This window comes from Zea mays, chromosome 10 (assembly GCF_902167145.1).
Source record: "Zea mays cultivar B73 chromosome 10, Zm-B73-REFERENCE-NAM-5.0, whole genome shotgun sequence".
In the NCBI taxonomy this organism is placed as follows: Eukaryota; Viridiplantae; Streptophyta; class Magnoliopsida; order Poales; family Poaceae; genus Zea; species Zea mays.
The window spans coordinates 123,934,905-123,953,054 of record NC_050105.1 but is presented as its reverse complement, the minus strand read 5'-3'; the positions used below and the strand labels follow the sequence as shown (position 1 = coordinate 123,953,054).

General features: G+C 46.9%; 1 pseudogene; it reads right to left on the bottom strand.

Annotated features, from left to right (window-relative positions):
* Positions 1 to 3,576: 3,576 nt before the first annotated feature.
* Positions 3,577 to 18,150, bottom strand: part of LOC118473589 (signal recognition particle 19 kDa protein-like) — a 100,004-nt pseudogene continuing 85,430 nt past the window's right edge.

Here is an 18,150-nt window from a genome sequence, read left to right as displayed (position 1 = left end):
TCCCAGACAATGGCATGAGAAGTTTAATAATACTCTGACCACTGCCGGGTTTTGTGTAAACGAAGCCGACAAGTGTGTGTATTATCGCTTCTCTGGGGGCAAAGGTGTCATCATGTGTTTATACGTTGATGACATATTGATATTTGGGACCGATTTGGAGGCTATCATGGAGACAAAATTATTCCTCTCCAAGAACTTTGATATGAAGGACTTGGGTGAAGCTGATGTTATACTGAACATCAAGCTGATAAAGGGTGAGGATGGGATTACTTTGTCACAATCTCATTATGTGGAAAAGGTCCTGACTCGCTTTGGACATATGGACTGTAAACCAGTCACCACGCCCTATGATCCATCCTACACGCTCAGTAAATATGAAGGCGAGCCTGTGAACCAGCTACTATATTCGCAGATCATCGGATCTCTCATGTACCTGAGCAGTGCAACTAGACCAGATATCTCATATGCAGTATGCATACTGGCTCGTTATTCAGCCAGTCCAGGAGATAGACACTGGGTAGCCTTGTACAGAGTGCTTCGGTATTTGAAGGGAGCGATGAATCTTGGTATTAAATATACCAGATTTCCGTCAGTACTTGAAGGATTCAGTGATGCAAACTGGATCTCTGACTCGGATCAAATGAAGTCTACAAGTGGCTATGTGTTCACTTTAGCTGGTGGGGCCGTGTCATGGAGATCGTCTAAACAATCAGTGTCGACACGTTCCACCAAGGAGGCTGAATTAGTTGCACTTGATTCAGCAGCATTGGAGGCTGAATGGTTGAGAGACCTATTGTCAGACCTTCCAATGCTAGCAAAGCCGATACCGGCTGTCCTAGTATACTGTGACAACACTTCTGTGTTGCTGAAAGTGAACAGTAGAAAGGACAACCAAAAATCCTCGAGGCATATCAGAAGACGACTTGATTCATGTCGGCATACTAGAGAGACCGGTGTAATAACCGTAGATTACATCAAGTCCGAAAGGAACCTTGCTGATCCTTTCACCAAAGGGCTGGCTCAAAAGCCAATCCAAGCAGCGTGCATGGGAATGGGACTCGTACCCTGTTAGCGGTTTCAACTGCGGATAACTGTCCTGTGTGACCGGAGATCCCGAGATCCAGGCTCCAGGAAACGAAGCACTGTGGAACCAAGAGCACAAAAGATAAAGAGTCTCATGAGCTGCTGTGCTCTGACTGTATGGCAGGTTGAGCGATATGCTCTTAATGAAGTCAATGCTATAAGCAGGGAAATTGTCCTACAGAATTTCCTTAACGATTTCACCTATATGAGCTGACTGTGGGGTCGCAGTCCAGGAGAGAATGGGGTTTTCTCTCTAGTGAGCTCATGAATAGATATTAAAGGGCATGACCGTAATGCCCTGCCCCGTAAGAGAAGCAGATAATCTGCCTAGTACTATGTGCCTTTTGTGCGAAGATTCTCACACTAGGGTTTGTGGATCAAGGCGTAGTCCTCCGCTTACTCGTGCAGGGTTGGAGTACACTGGGATAGGCTTTGGTTCAAACCTAACAAGTACCTCTGCTGAAAAGTAGTATATAAACAGTACGGGAGCTCAATGACAATGATCAGAAAATAAGAGTGAAAATGGTGGGGATTGCTGTCCGATTATATGTTTTCACCTTATTAAAAAAAACAAAGGGCCAGCCAGGCTGGGCCGCTACAAGGCCTAAGGCCGAGCAGCCCACCCAGCTAGCTGGTAGAGAGGACGCATGTTCCTAGGGCAAGAGAGAGAGACCGCAGAAGGAAGCAAGCGAGCGGACAGAGGGAGAAAGGAAGCGGGAGGCTGGCGGCGGCGCTCACCGGCCGATCTGTTCGGCTCCCGCCGAAATCCACGCCACCCCCTGCGTAACTTCCTGGAGTTCGGCTCCTTAAAGAATGGGCACTTTCTCCCTCCCGGTATCGCACTGTGAGACTCGCTGCTCCACCTTTTCTCTTCCTGCCCGTTGATACAACTGCTGCCGCCATTGCTTGCTGTGGCTGCCGCACTTGTGGAGGATTGTATTCCTCTCTGTTGGATTTAGAGGTGGCACGGTGCTGCTAGGTTGCGTACTGTATTGCACGGTGCTGCTCGGTTGCGTACTGTATTCCTCTCTGTTACTGTGCTTGGGTACCTGTGTGGTGCCGTGCACTCTGGCTGGTCTCTGTCCATCGTGGCCTGGTGCTTGGGCTTCCTGCTGCGCGGTGTTCATCTTCTCGGGCTGGTGCCGTGGACGTCTCCCTCGGCTCCGGCAGCGGCTCTAGTATCTCCGTCAACCTCCCGCCGTGCAGGCCCGGACGTGGGCGGTGGAATTGGTTTTCTGGGACAGAACCTTGTGTTCGCTGAGCTGATCTTCCCACGTAGACAATCTACGTGCAGTGAGTTATCCGTTGCCTCACTTTATTTACTGTTTAATTTTTGTGCAATCTGCTAGTATTATTTACTTGGGTGTGATTGCGCAATCTGGGGGCGGATTTGATTGCTCGATGATGATAGCGGTGTAGTGAGACGACGTGACAGTCTCGGTTTTAGTGTATTGTTATTTTCAGCAGTAATATTATTTATGCCTAGTAATTTCTTTCACAATTGTGCAAACTGATTATTCAAGTTCATTATTGTTCCTTAATTCTGCGCACACTGTTTTGATCTTGATATTCATGCTTGATTTCTAGGCTCATAATATTTAATCTAAAACCCTGATTTGGTAAGATTGGACTGTCACGTTAGTCAAGTATCTTTGATCACCTATTAGCGTTGGAGGGCTGTTTATTACAGCAACCCGCTATTTTGAGAGCAACATTTTAAGATAAACAATCATGTTTATTAGTTTAATCTGCCTTCTTCATCTGCAAGCCATCTTTAATTATAAAATGGATCTGAGTAGCTATTTTACATGTTTACATGTTCTAGAATTGCTACTGTTCATTGCTGCAATAATTACATATGGCATTTGTCTGAGTTATATGCTTGTTTTATTCGGAATTAGAATATTTAATTTATTTAAATATATTGGAAGCATGTCACTTATTTCTATAATATTACAACAATGGGTTCATTCCTCAAATTTGGTGGGATGACTTCATTCCACATATTAGTACTAATTAACTAACTATGAGAAATGGGGTGGTGATGTATCGACTCATTCTATTCCACAAACCAAACAAAAAAGTCAGGAGTGAGAAGATGATGGACTAACTCATTACTCAAACCAAACACCCCATAATATTGGACGGGGACCAAGGGAATTTTAAAAGTTGTTGTGCAAGGTAATTAAGATACAGTGAATCATCATTGCATACGAGTAAACAAAAACAGATCAAGTACCAGATTTAATCCAACCACCACGAAGATACAAAACCAGCTCTATTATATTGGTCAAATGATGTACCTAAGCAGCTGCATCCTTCCGAATTTTAAGACAACAGGAAAGATGGGTACATAAATTTTCAAATGAACCAGAATCTCGCCAAAAGTCGCAATGATTTTCAGGCCTCAGAAAGACAACTTCCACAGAAGCTTAGCACGAGGGCGAAAAGAATAGAAAGAAAAAAAAAAGAACACACAAAATGGCACTACCATCACTTTTTCTTTTTCCCGCCTTTCGTGTTCTTTGACCTCCCACCGGGTAACGGATTGGACGCTGCCTCCTGCTTATTTGTCCTTCCGTGATGTTTGGGAACTAGCTCTGCTATTTGCATCATCAGCAGCTTCTCTGTAACATGTGAAGGCATGTCAGTAAGATACAACTGGTGGACTCCCACATCTACAACTGGAAGCCGCAGAGCCTCATACTTCATTTTTTTACAAAAATGGGCAAAAAAAGGCTTAAGCAAAAAAATATGGCATCGAATTTCAAGGTATGCAATTGGAATGAAGCATAATATCAGTGCACGCCCTTCAAGTCTTACTTGTAGTCCTTAAACACCTCTATCCAGCTCAGCATAAACCCCCTCTAGGTGGTAGGAGATAGATGTAGAGTCGCCATAAACGCAGGTTCTGAAAAAACATTCTACCACTCATTCACACAGCTGTACCTAATAAAGGATGTGGTCTACAGATTGTTTGCACAGAAGTACAGCAATATCACAAATTCATATCAAGATCAGTATCAGAACATTCAACATTCAAGAAGAGTTCAGAGATGATTCCAGATCATGGCAGACCACCACGAGGAGGAGAGTGGGACAATGATTATATGAGAACTGAAGCAGAATTTTGAAGAGTGTTACATGCTCAGTCCCCCATGCTCATGCCTCAACCAAAGAAAAAAGTAAAGCTAGAAAAAAAAGATCTTTTATATAGCGTAGTTCCAAAGAAGTAATCCATCATAGTTACTCAGTGATGTCATCAAGGCACACTGCTCTTGGCAACATTATAGCATGATACATCCTAAATGGTATAGCTGTGGATTGAACCGAAGGCTGTCTAACACGACAGAAATGCCCTAAATTTCATTGGGTATCCACTAACAATGATTCTAGAATATCAGAAGTATAGTTGAATGTAAATATATTTCGCTTACGTATGCAAAAAGAAAAAAAAACATATGCAGGTCGCAGAGAAATAAGATTTAGTAAACTCCAGTGTCAAAGGCATGGAGACCCTGAATTACTTAATATAAATAAACACAAGAACCCTAGAAAGACATGAATATTGTAGCAATTGGAGTCTACCCAACTAAAGGGAGGCTGACAGTTGAAGTATTCAAGGACCCAGACAGGGAGTTCACCGGACAAGGTGGAAAGTGATGAGATAATTGCCCTTCTCTGAAATTATTATTTTTAGCCCTAGTAAATAACAATTAAAATAATTCCATTATAGAAACCTGGAGTTTAGTGGATAGAAGAAAATCTGAAAAAAAGAGTAGCTCAATAGTCAGCTGGACGTAATTCTAAAAGACTTGAACATAGATGTACTACTCACCAAGTAATCAAGCATACAGTTCGGAAATCATTTAGTATTGATTCAACGTTCAAACAAGAGGCTACTAATTGAGGGGATGCTGCACATGCAAAACCTCAAATGCTTTGAAAAAGAAATAGGCCCATATTGTTAACAATCATTCAAATGCAGACGAAGCTCTGTGATGAAACCTCAAATGTTCAATGCAGCTAAGCCAGTTTTGAGGTCAATAGAAAGATAATGAACACTCAAACGTCAGGGAGAAGCAGACACATAGGTTTTCCTGATTTGTAAAGTGATTCAAACCTGAGTAATGAAAAACAAAACAAAGTGCATCAATAAATTTGGTCTCGAAAAGAAAAAATCATGCAGAAATAATGAAGCAATTCTTGGCAATTATAAAGCTTGTGTTGATAGTCCCTACTACTATTAAGAAAGCAAAGTGGGCGCTTGGCGATTCCATGCCCCCGCTCGCCCCCTCCCCTGCGCGCAACAACCGTCGTCTATACCTCGTCCCGTGTCCGCGAAGGCCGCCGCAACACCCGCGCGCAATAGCCGTCGTCCATCCCCTCCTCGCCCGACGTCCGCAACCGCACACGCACAATAGCCGCCACCCATCCCCTCTCGCATCACGTAGGAACCACCAAAAGTCCACCATCGTCAGGTTGCGGGGCCGCGCAGGTTCTAGATCTGGGCAAACGGTGGCCTATGCAGTTCTTTGGTGGCTCGTCGTTGATGTCGATCGCGCAGGAGGCGACCCCAACCCTTGGCAGCGCCCCCCGTTCCAACAGTGGCCATCCACGGCGGCTGCGCTACCCCCGCTCGGGTCCACGACCTCGGTCACCAACCCACCGCCTCCCCCGTTCCCGGCGCGTCCGACATTGTTGCCGCCGACGAGGTCTGCACCATCTTCATGGACCTGCCTGCAGATGTCAAGGAAAGGGAGCTACACAACCTATTGTGCTGGCTCTTGGGATTCGAGACGTCTGAGATGAACTTCAAGGGCAACCAGCCCATGGGCTTTGCGCTCTTCTCCACTGTGCACCAGGCCATCACTGCAAAGGCTATGTTCCAGGTTTGTTTCAATTCTTGTTGCGGGGACGAGATGTGACCCCAACTGGCACTCGTCATCTGCAGGATACAGTGTTCGATGCTGAGACTAAGGTGGCGCTGCAAACTGATATGGCCAAGAAGAACCTCTTCGTCAAGAGATGTGAGATTTGTCCACTTGTCATTCACATGTTCTCTCTACTATCGCTCTAATAGAATGTTAGTACCACGAGCAAGCTAACCTAGATTGACGAAGATGAGATAGTTTGACTTAGGATGATTCTAGAAATTGAATTATTTTGGGATTGACGGAATACATGCAACAAGTTCAGATCGACGACGACCTCTTCACACTACAAGTTTTCTTGCTTCACCATCACCTTCTTACAGCACCATCTATTTAACTTTCTCTTCGCTTGCATGAACGACTAACTGTTGAAACTGGTGCTTCTAATGGATGAGGTGGATTAATCTATTATATGATTATTGAGGTGTTTATGGTTCCATGTCTTAATAAAGTGCCGCACTCACTTTTTGTCTCATTTTCTTGTGTATATGTGTTTTCATGTTCATGTTGTCCCTGCACATATGTTCAGAAAAGTCATCAGCATTACTAAATCTCACTTCAAGCTTGGTCTTACTGGTATGTTCCCATCATATAATCCTGCATGATTTCACTATTTGCCTTGGTGTATTATAAATTAACTATGTTAATATTATGATATCTACCCTTGTGATAGACTGATCTGAATTTTCTAATTGGACCAAAACGGTATGAAGCGAATTGGTTGGATTTAGTCAAAGGTGGATTTATTGCAAACGTGCAGTGTGCAGAAGTATGGATTTACCCTGCTTGAATTTCTCATCCTCCCCTTCCCATGGCTCTTGATTTGGTGTTTTCAACCCATCTTCGCAGTTCATTCTTGCAACAATCTCATAACCCATGGTCACAAATCCACTAACACCAATTTGTCGTGATGCGCCTTTATTTGCTAGCCAAAGATCATTTATCCCGTGCGTTTGCGGAGTGGGTGGCCCGCCTCCCGCTGACGCTGCTGACAACACAGCCACAACGGCAGTGCATTGTGCCCTGTGCTTTTTCACTCTCACCGAGCTTGCTCAACAATTGGTGCCTGGTGGAGGATGTGGACGATGCCGGAGCCGAGAGAGGTCATCCGAAGGTCCATGTTGGAGGTGGGGAAGACAAGGGTCATAAATAGAGAAGAGGTGAGAATAACAGATTATTTATCAGAATTTCTCTGTTTCATCGTTTGTTTATATGCATTGATTCTATCCATTATTGAGAGACATAACTATAAAATAAACCAAGTGTTAGTCTTTCTTACATATGTTGTTTAGAAACATATGTTTCCATTTGGATTTGCCTCAACCTAAGGACGGTTTGGTTAATAGGGTTCAATTATAGGCGATGGTTACTATCGAAAGATCATATAATACCCAAGTAATCGAAGTAGAAACTTTGGAGAATCATGCAAAAATGGGAGTGGTGGCCTCCTAAAGCCACATATGCTTTGCTAATTTGTTGCTGGTCTCATTTGTCAAGATTCAGGGAGAAGCAGATATCTGTGCTACATTTTGATGGTCTCATAACTTACTATATGACAGTGGGTGTTTCTCTGTTGACATACCTTTCTGTTTTCCATACTTTGTCAACCCATTACCAAAAGTGTTCATGAAGAGTGTAAAAAATCAGTGGACTGTGGACATTAGTTTCGGTAAACAGGTTTTGCTGCAAGGAACAAGCCACCTGTTGAGGGACGTACACAATTTGTTCGATTGAATGAACGAGATCAATGCAAGCATCACTTTACTTTTCATCATATATAAGCATCGCATCAGATTAAATTAGCAATACAACATTTGGTCATTTGCTAAGCCACAAGCATCTTCTAATTACATTGACTAATCTTTACATGATACCCTTTTGGTTGTATGGCACAATTGCTAGGATGAGAGTGGCAGCCAGTGAGAAAGCTAAGGCTGAGAAGATACACCAGATCAAGAGAGCCGAAGGAGAGGAAGAATCCAAGTACCTGACTGGCGTCGGTATTGCAAGGCAGTGCCAGGCAATTGTGGATGGGCTGAGGGACACTGTGCTCGCCTTATCAGAGAATGTTCCAGGCACCACGCCAAGGGCATCATGGACATGATCCTGGTCACCCAGTACTTTGGCACCATGAGATTGGGGCCTCCTCCAAGTCATATTTTCATCCCCCATGGTCTTGGAGCTGTCAAGGATGTCTTGGCGTAGATAAGAGATGGCGTCCTGCAGGCTAATCTATAGTGAGAAAACAAAGGATTGATATGGCCCATATAGGTGAGGGCATTGGTACTATCACGCTATGGAATTGTTAATTATAGTCTATATATGATATATAAAGCTAGACTTGATTGGTTTGTAAAAGCATAGTCCGATTGAGCTATAAATGCACTTGTGAGTGAGCCTAGGTATCCAAACCAGTCATCTCTTCATGGAAATCCTTTGGGTCAGACTGTGTGCGTTTGGTTGGAGTTTTTGGCTGCTGCTTTTGCTTTGAAAAATCCAAAAATCAACAAGAGGGGTAGAAAGAAAATATGTTTTTAGGAGCTATTATTTTTGCTAATACAAGCACTTTGGACACGCTTTTAGCTTTTGATTTTTTTTAATCGGTAAAAATAAAGTGTTGTTTTTAGTAAGTCAATTGCAATATAAGGTTTCTTGTATTTTTTTATATTTTTAAACATTGTTAGGAGTTTCGTATTTCAATTAAGAAATAAAGTTTTATGTGTATGAATGAATAACAAAACTAAGACATCCGAATGGGTGACCCACTCACATGATGCAACAAAACATTATCAAGCATAGTTATAGAGTAGACAATGGTTTTGACTTTTCATGATAGACCATGAATGACTCACCCTAACAAAGCCAGGTAGACGCGACAGAAGTATAAGGCTGCTATCTAGAACCAACGTGTCGCTCCCATCAGCCACTAGACCTCAGACGCGCGAAACAACCTCAACTTGTCCACGACCAAAAGCATGCCCCATGTTACCGTTGTCTAGCTGCATCCCTTGATAAAGAAACTCTGACTTCACTATGCAAGACCAACCTCCACATGTTTGAGATCAGCAAGGATAATACGACAGTTTACAGAAGGTGTCGTGCATGGACGTGAAGACCGGTTATTGTCGCTAAGATAAGATCAGATGGATGAGGGGAAAAACGACGACATAGATAGCTTCAACGGCCAGACTTGCTCCCATGTTTAATATATGGGTTTAATATATAGAATATTGGCTCGAAACTTCCAAAATTTTCTTTCTTTCGGTGAGAACTGAAAAAAATATTTTGACAAAAAATTTAGCATCCCACCACAATCCACGCTAGAATGGTCCCAAAAAAACATTCACAATGATATTGGAACACCGGGTGTAATAGATCTATCTAATCCCTGATACTATTAAGAGGATAAGGGAGGCGTCCACGGGGGCGAGGTCGTTCCCCCTCCCCCCATCCTCAGCCTATCTTCCTCCGCCACACTGGTGCCTCTCGTGGCCACCACGTTGTCACCTCCCGCATCATCGACCTCCGCACCGACGTGCCCATGCTCCGCAGGGAGCTCGAGTCGCGCATCAGCACTGGTGAGTCCTCTCATCCCTAACCAGGAATCAAATGCAAATGCAGGGCACCATATATTTGCTCATATTTTTGTTCATCAAGGTGTTCCAGTGCTCTTGCACTGTAACACTTGCAAGCATGATTCCATAATGGTCGATTTCTTATGTAATTGTGTATCGGGTATACACCGACTCAAATAGAATTTTGCATCATATTGATGTTTGTTGTTCAGTATCTATGTTTTATACTAATTTTTAACTCTCGTAGCAACGCACGGGCACATACCTAGTCAATATACATAAAAGTTGAGGGCTTGAGACATCAAGACAAAGCAGCAACTTTCTGATAACATTCACACGAGTTTGGCATAAACCAAATCAAACTAATAACAGAATGTATACAGCTATACATCCATAAATCATTATCCTTACTAATATAAAGCATGAGTTTCGCCATGCGTTGTCCCCTTCCCCACGTGCGTAGCGAGCGTCGACAGTGTTCCCCGCGCGCCAGCAAAATATCAAAAAAAGTGTGATGTCCTCCTCCTTCGCGTTGCTGGCGGCCACCGCCGCGAAGAGCGAGTACCCCGTCGAGTGCGACCGCGGCATCCTGGCGGCCTCCTCCTTCCTGTCGTCCTCCTCGTCACTGTCCTCCTCCGACTCGTCATCCAACACCGGTACTGCCATGGCCTCCGGTGGCCGCAAAGGCTAGCACGCCGCTAGCGCCACCGGCGGCACCAGCACCGGTACCGGAACCGGCTTCTCAAGGTTGGCGCGGCAGAGCGGGCACATGGCCTCGACTGCAGCCAGGGGTCGATGCACTCTAGGTGGAAAGCGTGGGAGCAGTGCGGCAGCAGGCGGAGGTCGTCGTCGTCCTCGAACGCCGTGAGGCACACCACGCACTCCAGTACTCCCTTGCCGACCTTGTTCTCCATGGCCTCCCCACGACACGATCGGGAACATGGCGACAACCGCGGGGTCCAACCCACACTTCCCCCTTCTCGACGTGCCCCCACCCCCTGCCCCGGCTGCCGCCGCCGCCCCAGGGTCGGCGAGGCGGCACTAGTTGATGTACGCGCAGATGAAGAGCAAGAAGAAGAACATGCTGATGGCCACCGTGATGAAGGTCGACATGGTGCGCCCGAACGACATTTGATGTGGCGGTGCAGAAGGCGTCTGCTGAGGCACAGCCACCGGCGGCGGCGACGATGAGAACGAAGGTTGCGCGTCGACGGCAGCCATGCCGGTGTCGAGGAGGCAAAGCACGAGGAGCAGCTCCCGTGTGCGGCGTGCCCATCGCTCCTCGTGAAGCACGCACGTCAGATGGGCAAAATTGGAAAAAGGGCACCACTACTGTTGTCGCTCTGCTGCAGGGTGATCTACTCTGACGGCACGAGAAAGTGAAACGGTGAAACCGATTGGTGTAGCTAGACGCTATGGACCTATGGTGCTGCGGAACGCGGATGCCTTCATCCCACGTCAGATGGGCGAATTGCCTGCCCGGTTGCCCCTCTCTTGAGTCTTGCCTAGTGCTAAGAATATGGGCAGAGCTTTTTGGGTCAGCACGAGCACGGCCCAAAAACAGGAGCCCAAAGCACGATCCGGGCACGAAATAATACAGGCCGGGCTAGCACGGTCCGTAGGCGGGCCTAGGCCGGGCCTCAAATTCCGGCCCGTCAGCCCTCGACACAGCCCGCACCGATGGGTTGGGCTTGGGCCGGCACGACCCCATGAAGCCCAAGTTGTTTAATTTCTTTAATTTAGTAAGTTATCGACTTTATATTATTGTGATATTTGGAGTTTATGTGGTCAAATGATGTTAGGATTGTCTAATATCTTTAATTTAGTAAATTATGGACTATATGTGGTTGTAATATTTTGATTTTATGTGGTCAAATATATGGGTCGGGCTTGGGCCGGCACGGCCCAACAAAGGCACGGCGTGGTTTAGGGCCGGGCTAGGCCACTATTTTTACACTTCAGGCTAGCACGGGATGGTCCAAAAGTTTTTTTTTGGCTTTTCTGGCCCGAACCCATTCGACACGAAGTATGATGGGCTTGGGCCGGGCCGGCCCGACCCGGCCCAATTCCCAGCACTAGTCTTGTCGATCCCTAAGCTTTGTTCTTCCTAGACCCACTTCCGGAGACTCTCGTACTTTTATCTCTATAAAATAAATCTCACATCAAGATTGAACTACTTTCACGAACTTTCGCGGAGAAGACGACCCTCTGCGCCATCGAAGACCGTCCGCTCAACGCACAGGGAAGATCTGCTCCCGCAGGAAGAATTGCTTGGCGGCCCGATGACCTATCACAGATCGCCATCGCCATTCACTTCGTAGAGCCAAACATAAGGTATTGCTCATCACAAGAAGGCCCTAAGCTTCGTTGCTATTTGGCCCAAATAGGTGGTGGCTGAAAGGATCACGATGCCCAAGAGGGGGGGTGAATTGGGCTTTTCTAAAAATCAACACTAATTAAAACCTAAGCAAGAGCTAAGCAAGAGCCCAACTTCACCCCAACAACTAGCACTAAGAATATAATACTAGAAATGCAACAAAGCTAAGACAATATTTCAAATACTTGCTAAACAAATACACAATGTAAAGTGCTTGAATTAAGTGCGGAATGTAAAGCAAAGTTTAGAAGACTCCTCCAATTTTTCCCGAGGTATCGAAGAGTCGGCACTCTCCACTAGTCCTTGTTGGAGCACCCGCGCAAGGGTATCGCTCCCCCTTGGTCCTCGCAAGAACCAAGTGCTCACTACGAGATGATCCTTTGCCACTCCGGCGCGGTGGATCCCTCGAGACCGCTTACAAACTTGAGTCGGGTCACCAACAAGATCTTCACGGTGATCACCGAGCTCCCAACGCCACCAAGCCGTCTAGGTGATGCCGATCACCAAGAGTAACAAGCCGTAGACTTTCGCTTGACCAAGAGAAGCCTAATGCAAGTGGTGTGTGCTCTAGGTGGCTCTCACTAGCGCTAATGAGGAACAAACGCGGATTATGATTCTCTAATCTCCTCACTAGGCTTTTGGTGCTTGCAATGCTCTAGCAATGTGCTGGAATAAATGTGGAGTGCAAGACATTGAATATGGTGGGTGGAGGGGGTATAAATAGCCCTCACCCACCAACTAGCCGTTACAGGCATTTCACTGCGCGATGGCGCACCGGACAGTCCGGTGCGCCACCGGTGCGCCAACGGTGCGCCACCGGTGCGCCAACGGTCGTTTCCAACGGCTAGTTCTGACAGGGAGCCGTTGGACTCATGGCGCACCGGACAGTGAACAGTCCACTGTCCGGTGCACACCGGACAGTCCGGTGCGGTGTCCGGTGTGCCACTAAAATTCAACTCTGAAAGCTGCGCTCTCGGGTTTCTGCGAAGGGGAAGCCTTTGCCGTGGACCAGCCTGGCCCCACCTGGCAGAGGGTGCACCGGACAGTCCGGTGCACACCGGACAGTCCGGTGCCCCAAAGCCAGAAACACTAACTCTTGTTTTTCAGCTGATTTTCAAATCGGTTTTCGCTCTAACTTGTGTGTGAGTTCTAGAGTGACACCTAGCACTGTATATGAGTGTGATTGTGCACCAACACTACACTAGAACTCTCTTGGTCAAACTACTCATCGACAACCCCTCTTTATAGTACGGCTAAAAGAGAATAAAAGACCTAACTAAAATGCGAGTGTCCACATCTCCTTGACACTCGGACTCCGTAGACCTTCACCTTTTGTTTCGTCGTTTTAGCCGTCGCTTCGAGTTCTTATCTCCGGGATTATTTTCACCGTTGTTGTACTTCTACCTGTCATGCGACCTAACTTACCATTTGTCTCTGCAAAACACACATTAGTCACATATAATATTACGTTGTCATTAATCACTAAAACCAACCAGGGGCCTAGATGATTTCAATCTCCCCCTTTTTGGTGATTGATGACAACCCTACAAGTTTTGTGAGAGTAGTTTGTTTTGAAGTTTCTGTCAATAGAAAGAATGGTTAGTTATACTCAGTAATTTTTGACAGAAAGAACATGTACCATAATAATAAGAGTGAGCGCATACACATCATAAGATTCTTGTTCATATAAAAGTGAAGTTGAATTAATGAAACAAGAGCTAGAAGACTGGTGATAAAATATAAGGTGAAAACATAATACACACAGTCAATCATAAGCAACGAGAGTATATGTCGAGTTTGTGAGCCAAAAACATCAAGCTAGAACAGAGAGTAGCAAGCACATATATTACATCAAAATGACTCTCTACTAACTCTCTAACTCCCCCTAGCTCTCACAACTCATATCTCTCCCCCTTTGGCGTCAAACACCAAAAGGGACCTGAACCTAAACACCTGAAGCAGGAGGAGGCGACGGGGGCGCATCCGGTCAAGGTCGAGGCAGCAGAGCGAACGCCGGCGGAGGGTCAGAGTCAGTCTCGGATCCAGGATCTACGGTAGAAGCTGGAGCTGGTACTGACTCGGACTGAGGCCGCGCTGCAGGAGCTACCGGAACAGAAGCGGTCACAGATACTGCCACAGCGGTAGTGGTAACAGCAGATGCTGGTGGCACTGGCGGCTGCGGGCAGACAGAGCTGAGAACCGGAGAGGTGAACGCCAAAGTGACCGGCCGGAGCGGAGAGGTACCAACAGGGGGTCCTGACAAAATCGATGGCACCACTGGAGCGTGAAGCGGAGGAGGTGGAGCAGACTGAACCGGAGGTACTGAGATACCAGAATGCTGAAGCATAAGTGCCATGAATGCCCTAGTCTCAGCCCGATCCTGAAGTAGCTGCTGCTGAAGGGCATCCTGCCTGTCCTGTATGTTCTGAAACATCGAGAGCATCCACTCGGATAACCGGGCCTGCTCGGTCGCCAGGTTGGCCAGAATCGAAGCAAGAGCAGGGTCCATAGCCTGAGGAGGAGTAGGGGCAGCACTAGAACTCCCAGCCTCATGATCATGTGAGCGTGGAGGCATAGGAGGCGGAGGCGGAGGAGGAACCCCAAAATCATCATCATCATCATCATCATCATCATCATCATCAGCTGCTGTACCCTGAGTGTCAAACTGTCGAAGAGCTGCATCCTCAGCCTGAGAGTCAAACACAGAAGCAGAAGCTGGCACAGGAATCTCAGGCGCAGGACGGTAGGATCCAAAAACAAGGCGTGAGGCCTCAAGAGTGCTCTGAAATCGAGGGGGCTGAATCAGCTGCGCAAAGATGTGGCACAAGTAGTGAGCATAAGGCAACTGTCGACGAGCACGAATCCCATCCAGAACGGTGTCCTCGATCTCACAAATCAGGAAGTCCACAACGTCAAACTCAGAGTGGGAGACTAGGGCACCAAGGAGCCAAAGCTGAATATGAGTGGTAGCCTCCCTGTATCCCATCCTCGGCAGAAGAGTCCGTCTGATGAGCTCATATAAGTACTTTGCTGCTGTAGTAAAATCTGCCGGTGAACGTCGCGACCCATCTGTGAAAGGCGGGCGGAACAGAGCCGCGACGTGAGCTGTACCCGGAGCCACACCGCCGTGAGGGCGACGAGGAGGGTCAGAAGTGTCGTAGCAAAGGTTGTGAAGGCGAGTCGTCGACTCGGGGAATCCAAAGAGCTGGCGGATCTGACTGGCAGTAATTGTGACATCCTCTCGCTCAAAGCGGAACCTCATCCAGTGATGATCCGGGTCAATCCAAACAGAGGCGTAGAAGACTCGGACCCACTCCTCAACATACCTGCCGCTGATAGTCAGAAGGGTCTGAAGGCCAGGCAGATAGGTGAGATGCGCCTCAGAGTCAGCACCGGCTGCAAGCAGAAAGGCTGGAATATCCAAAAGCCGGTGCACTCGCAGAGCTATCTGAGCAGACATCTGAGCTCTGAAAAACGACTCCTGAATACGTGTGCTAAAAAGATCTCCTGCTGCAGGGTCTCTCTGAGCTGGTAGCCAAGACTCCACGGGTACGTATCTGAACCTACGTACCCGTGCCGCTGTAGCACGCTGAAGGTCAAACAGACGAGGATCCGAAACCAGAGGACGAACCTCAGTCTCATCACGCTCCCGGAATCGAGGTGGAGGGACAGGAGGAGCTGAAGCGGGAGCGGGAGCAGGGGAAGCAGTGGAAGCTGGCGTAGTGGAGGTAGTGGGTATGGCTGTGGAGGAGGATGGGGCAATGGGAGTGACGGTGGGAGGCGGAGTGGGAGGCGGAGTGGAAGCGGAGGTGTGAGAGGAGGAGCGAGGCCGGGAGGTGAGACGACGAACACGGAATGCAATCTGATCGGATGGAGCTGCGGTTGATCTCCAAGCGCGGCCTGCGCAGCGGCTGCTGCAGCTGCTGCCGCTGCACGGGCTTCTCTGTCCGTACGCCGCTTCTTGCGGCCTTCCTGCTACTCCAAGTAAACAGTCTTGCCCTTGACCTGCCTGAAGGGACGACGAGGATCCTCATCATCGCCTCCCCCTGGCGCCGACACATTCTTCGTGCGCGGCATCCTGAACTGATGTCTGCAAATGAGAGAGAGTGACTAAGCACAGAGTAAAAATGACCGAGAGATTTTAGCAAAGGATGAGATGACTACCTGGAAAGCTCACACGAGAGGTGACGATCCAGGCAGGACGGGAGACGGCACACGGGCAATCAAGGTCACTGAAATGACAGAAGAGGTGAGCACGTATTAGTCACATAGTCATAAGTATATGAAATGTGAATAGATACATACACAAGAGAAATATGGCACAGGAGACACAAGATGAGACAATCGAGAGGTCAAACGATAAATAGTGTCATAGGAGGTTTGGAATTCGAATTGAGGCACAAAACGACATGGAATTGAGCCGAAACTTTATGAATAGGTTTATATAGGTGAATATGAGTGAAGTGTGTGCTTGGTTTGAATTTAGGCGAAGAAAAAGGAATTTGGGCACTCGGCTCGGAAACGATCGCTCAAAACGGGAAATTTGGTGAAATTTAAGCCTAGAATCTCGGATTGGCGTGAAATTTGGCAAGTAGGTTATTGGAAGTGTTGTGAAGGTGCCTGAAAAATTTGGGTTCAATTGGAGCATTTTTGGCTGGTTTGGGCATTTTACCGAACACGTGGTGGGCGAGATATTAGGGTTTTAGAGAAATGGCCATATGAGGAGTGAAAACCCTCCCGAAGGAGCCAAGAACCCGCAGGGATACATAATAGGGACAATTGAACACATTCCACCAACTGGATTCATTGGATTTGACAAGAATTTGAAGAATTTGGAATTGGTGCAAACGGGGAGGATAGGAAAGCCTCTGCTCACAGAACCGAGAGGGAGGAGAACAGGGCAGCTCACCGAGGAGGGAAGGAGAGGGGCCCGAGGTAGCCGGAGCACCGTCGGAGATGGTGGCCGCCGGTGGTCGGAGAACGCCGGTGGGAGAGAGGGAATCGCCGTGGGACAGAGAGCAACGGGTGCTGGCAGTGAGAAGTTGAGCCTCTGGCTCGGCTGCGGGCTGGAGGCCTTTTTTTAAAACGCGATATGGGCGCACCGGACAGTCTACAGTGCCTGTCCGGTGCACACCGGATAGCGCACAGTAGATGTCCGGTGAACCACCGGACAGCGCACAGGAAAAATGGATTTATAGCGCGCGGCTGCCGGTGCACCGGACATTGCACAGTGCAGTGTCCGGTGCACACCGGACTGTCCGGTGAGCCCAAACAGAGAAGAGTTTGGAAAAATTTGAATTTTTCTATCTAACTCCCAACCAAACCAAATCCCAACTTATAATCACACAAAATAACACTTGTTGGGACAGGTATTGGCACCCTCATATACTTTTCAAAATATTTTGCCATAGGCTAGATAATTTTTAGAGAAAATAGGCAAATGGTGAAATTTGCATTTTGGCTTGCACTAGGGGTTTTCATGAGTGATTTGAGTTTTGAATACTCCCCCTAAGTGCAGTACCTCATGCATATTTCAAGAACCAATAATTGCATAAAAAGTAAGAATTTAAGTGCTAAAAGCTTAAAACTAAGACTTGTCAAGTTTGACCCGAGTTAAGCTTTTTCACTCGCTTTGTTGGCGGTTATCTCAACTAGGTTAGACAAGTCCTAGATGCAATACAAGGAATTTAAATATGCAATGCAAGCTTGACAACACCATTTGACATTTTACATAAAATTTCTGAGATCAAGAATATTTAGTTCATTCCTCAACAAGCAAAAGCGGGTCTTATCAAGTGGCTTAGTGAAAATATCCGCTAATTGATCTTCCGACCTCACTCCTTCTAAAATGATATCTCCTTTAGCAACATGATCTCTAAGGAAGTGATGACGGATATCAATGTGCTTGGTGCGAGAGTGTTGTACAGGATTATTAGCAATTTTAACAGCACTCTCATTATCACACAACAAAGGTACCTTTTCTAGAACTACGCCATAGTCTAGAAGAGTTTGTTTCATATATAAAATTTGTGTGCAACAAGCACCTGCGGCAATGTATTCCGCTTCGACAGTTGACAAGGCAACACTATTTTGCTTTTTGGATGTCCATGAAACTAGTGATCTACCAAGCAGATGGCATCCCCCAGAAGTACTTTTCCTATGAATTTTGCAACCGGCATAA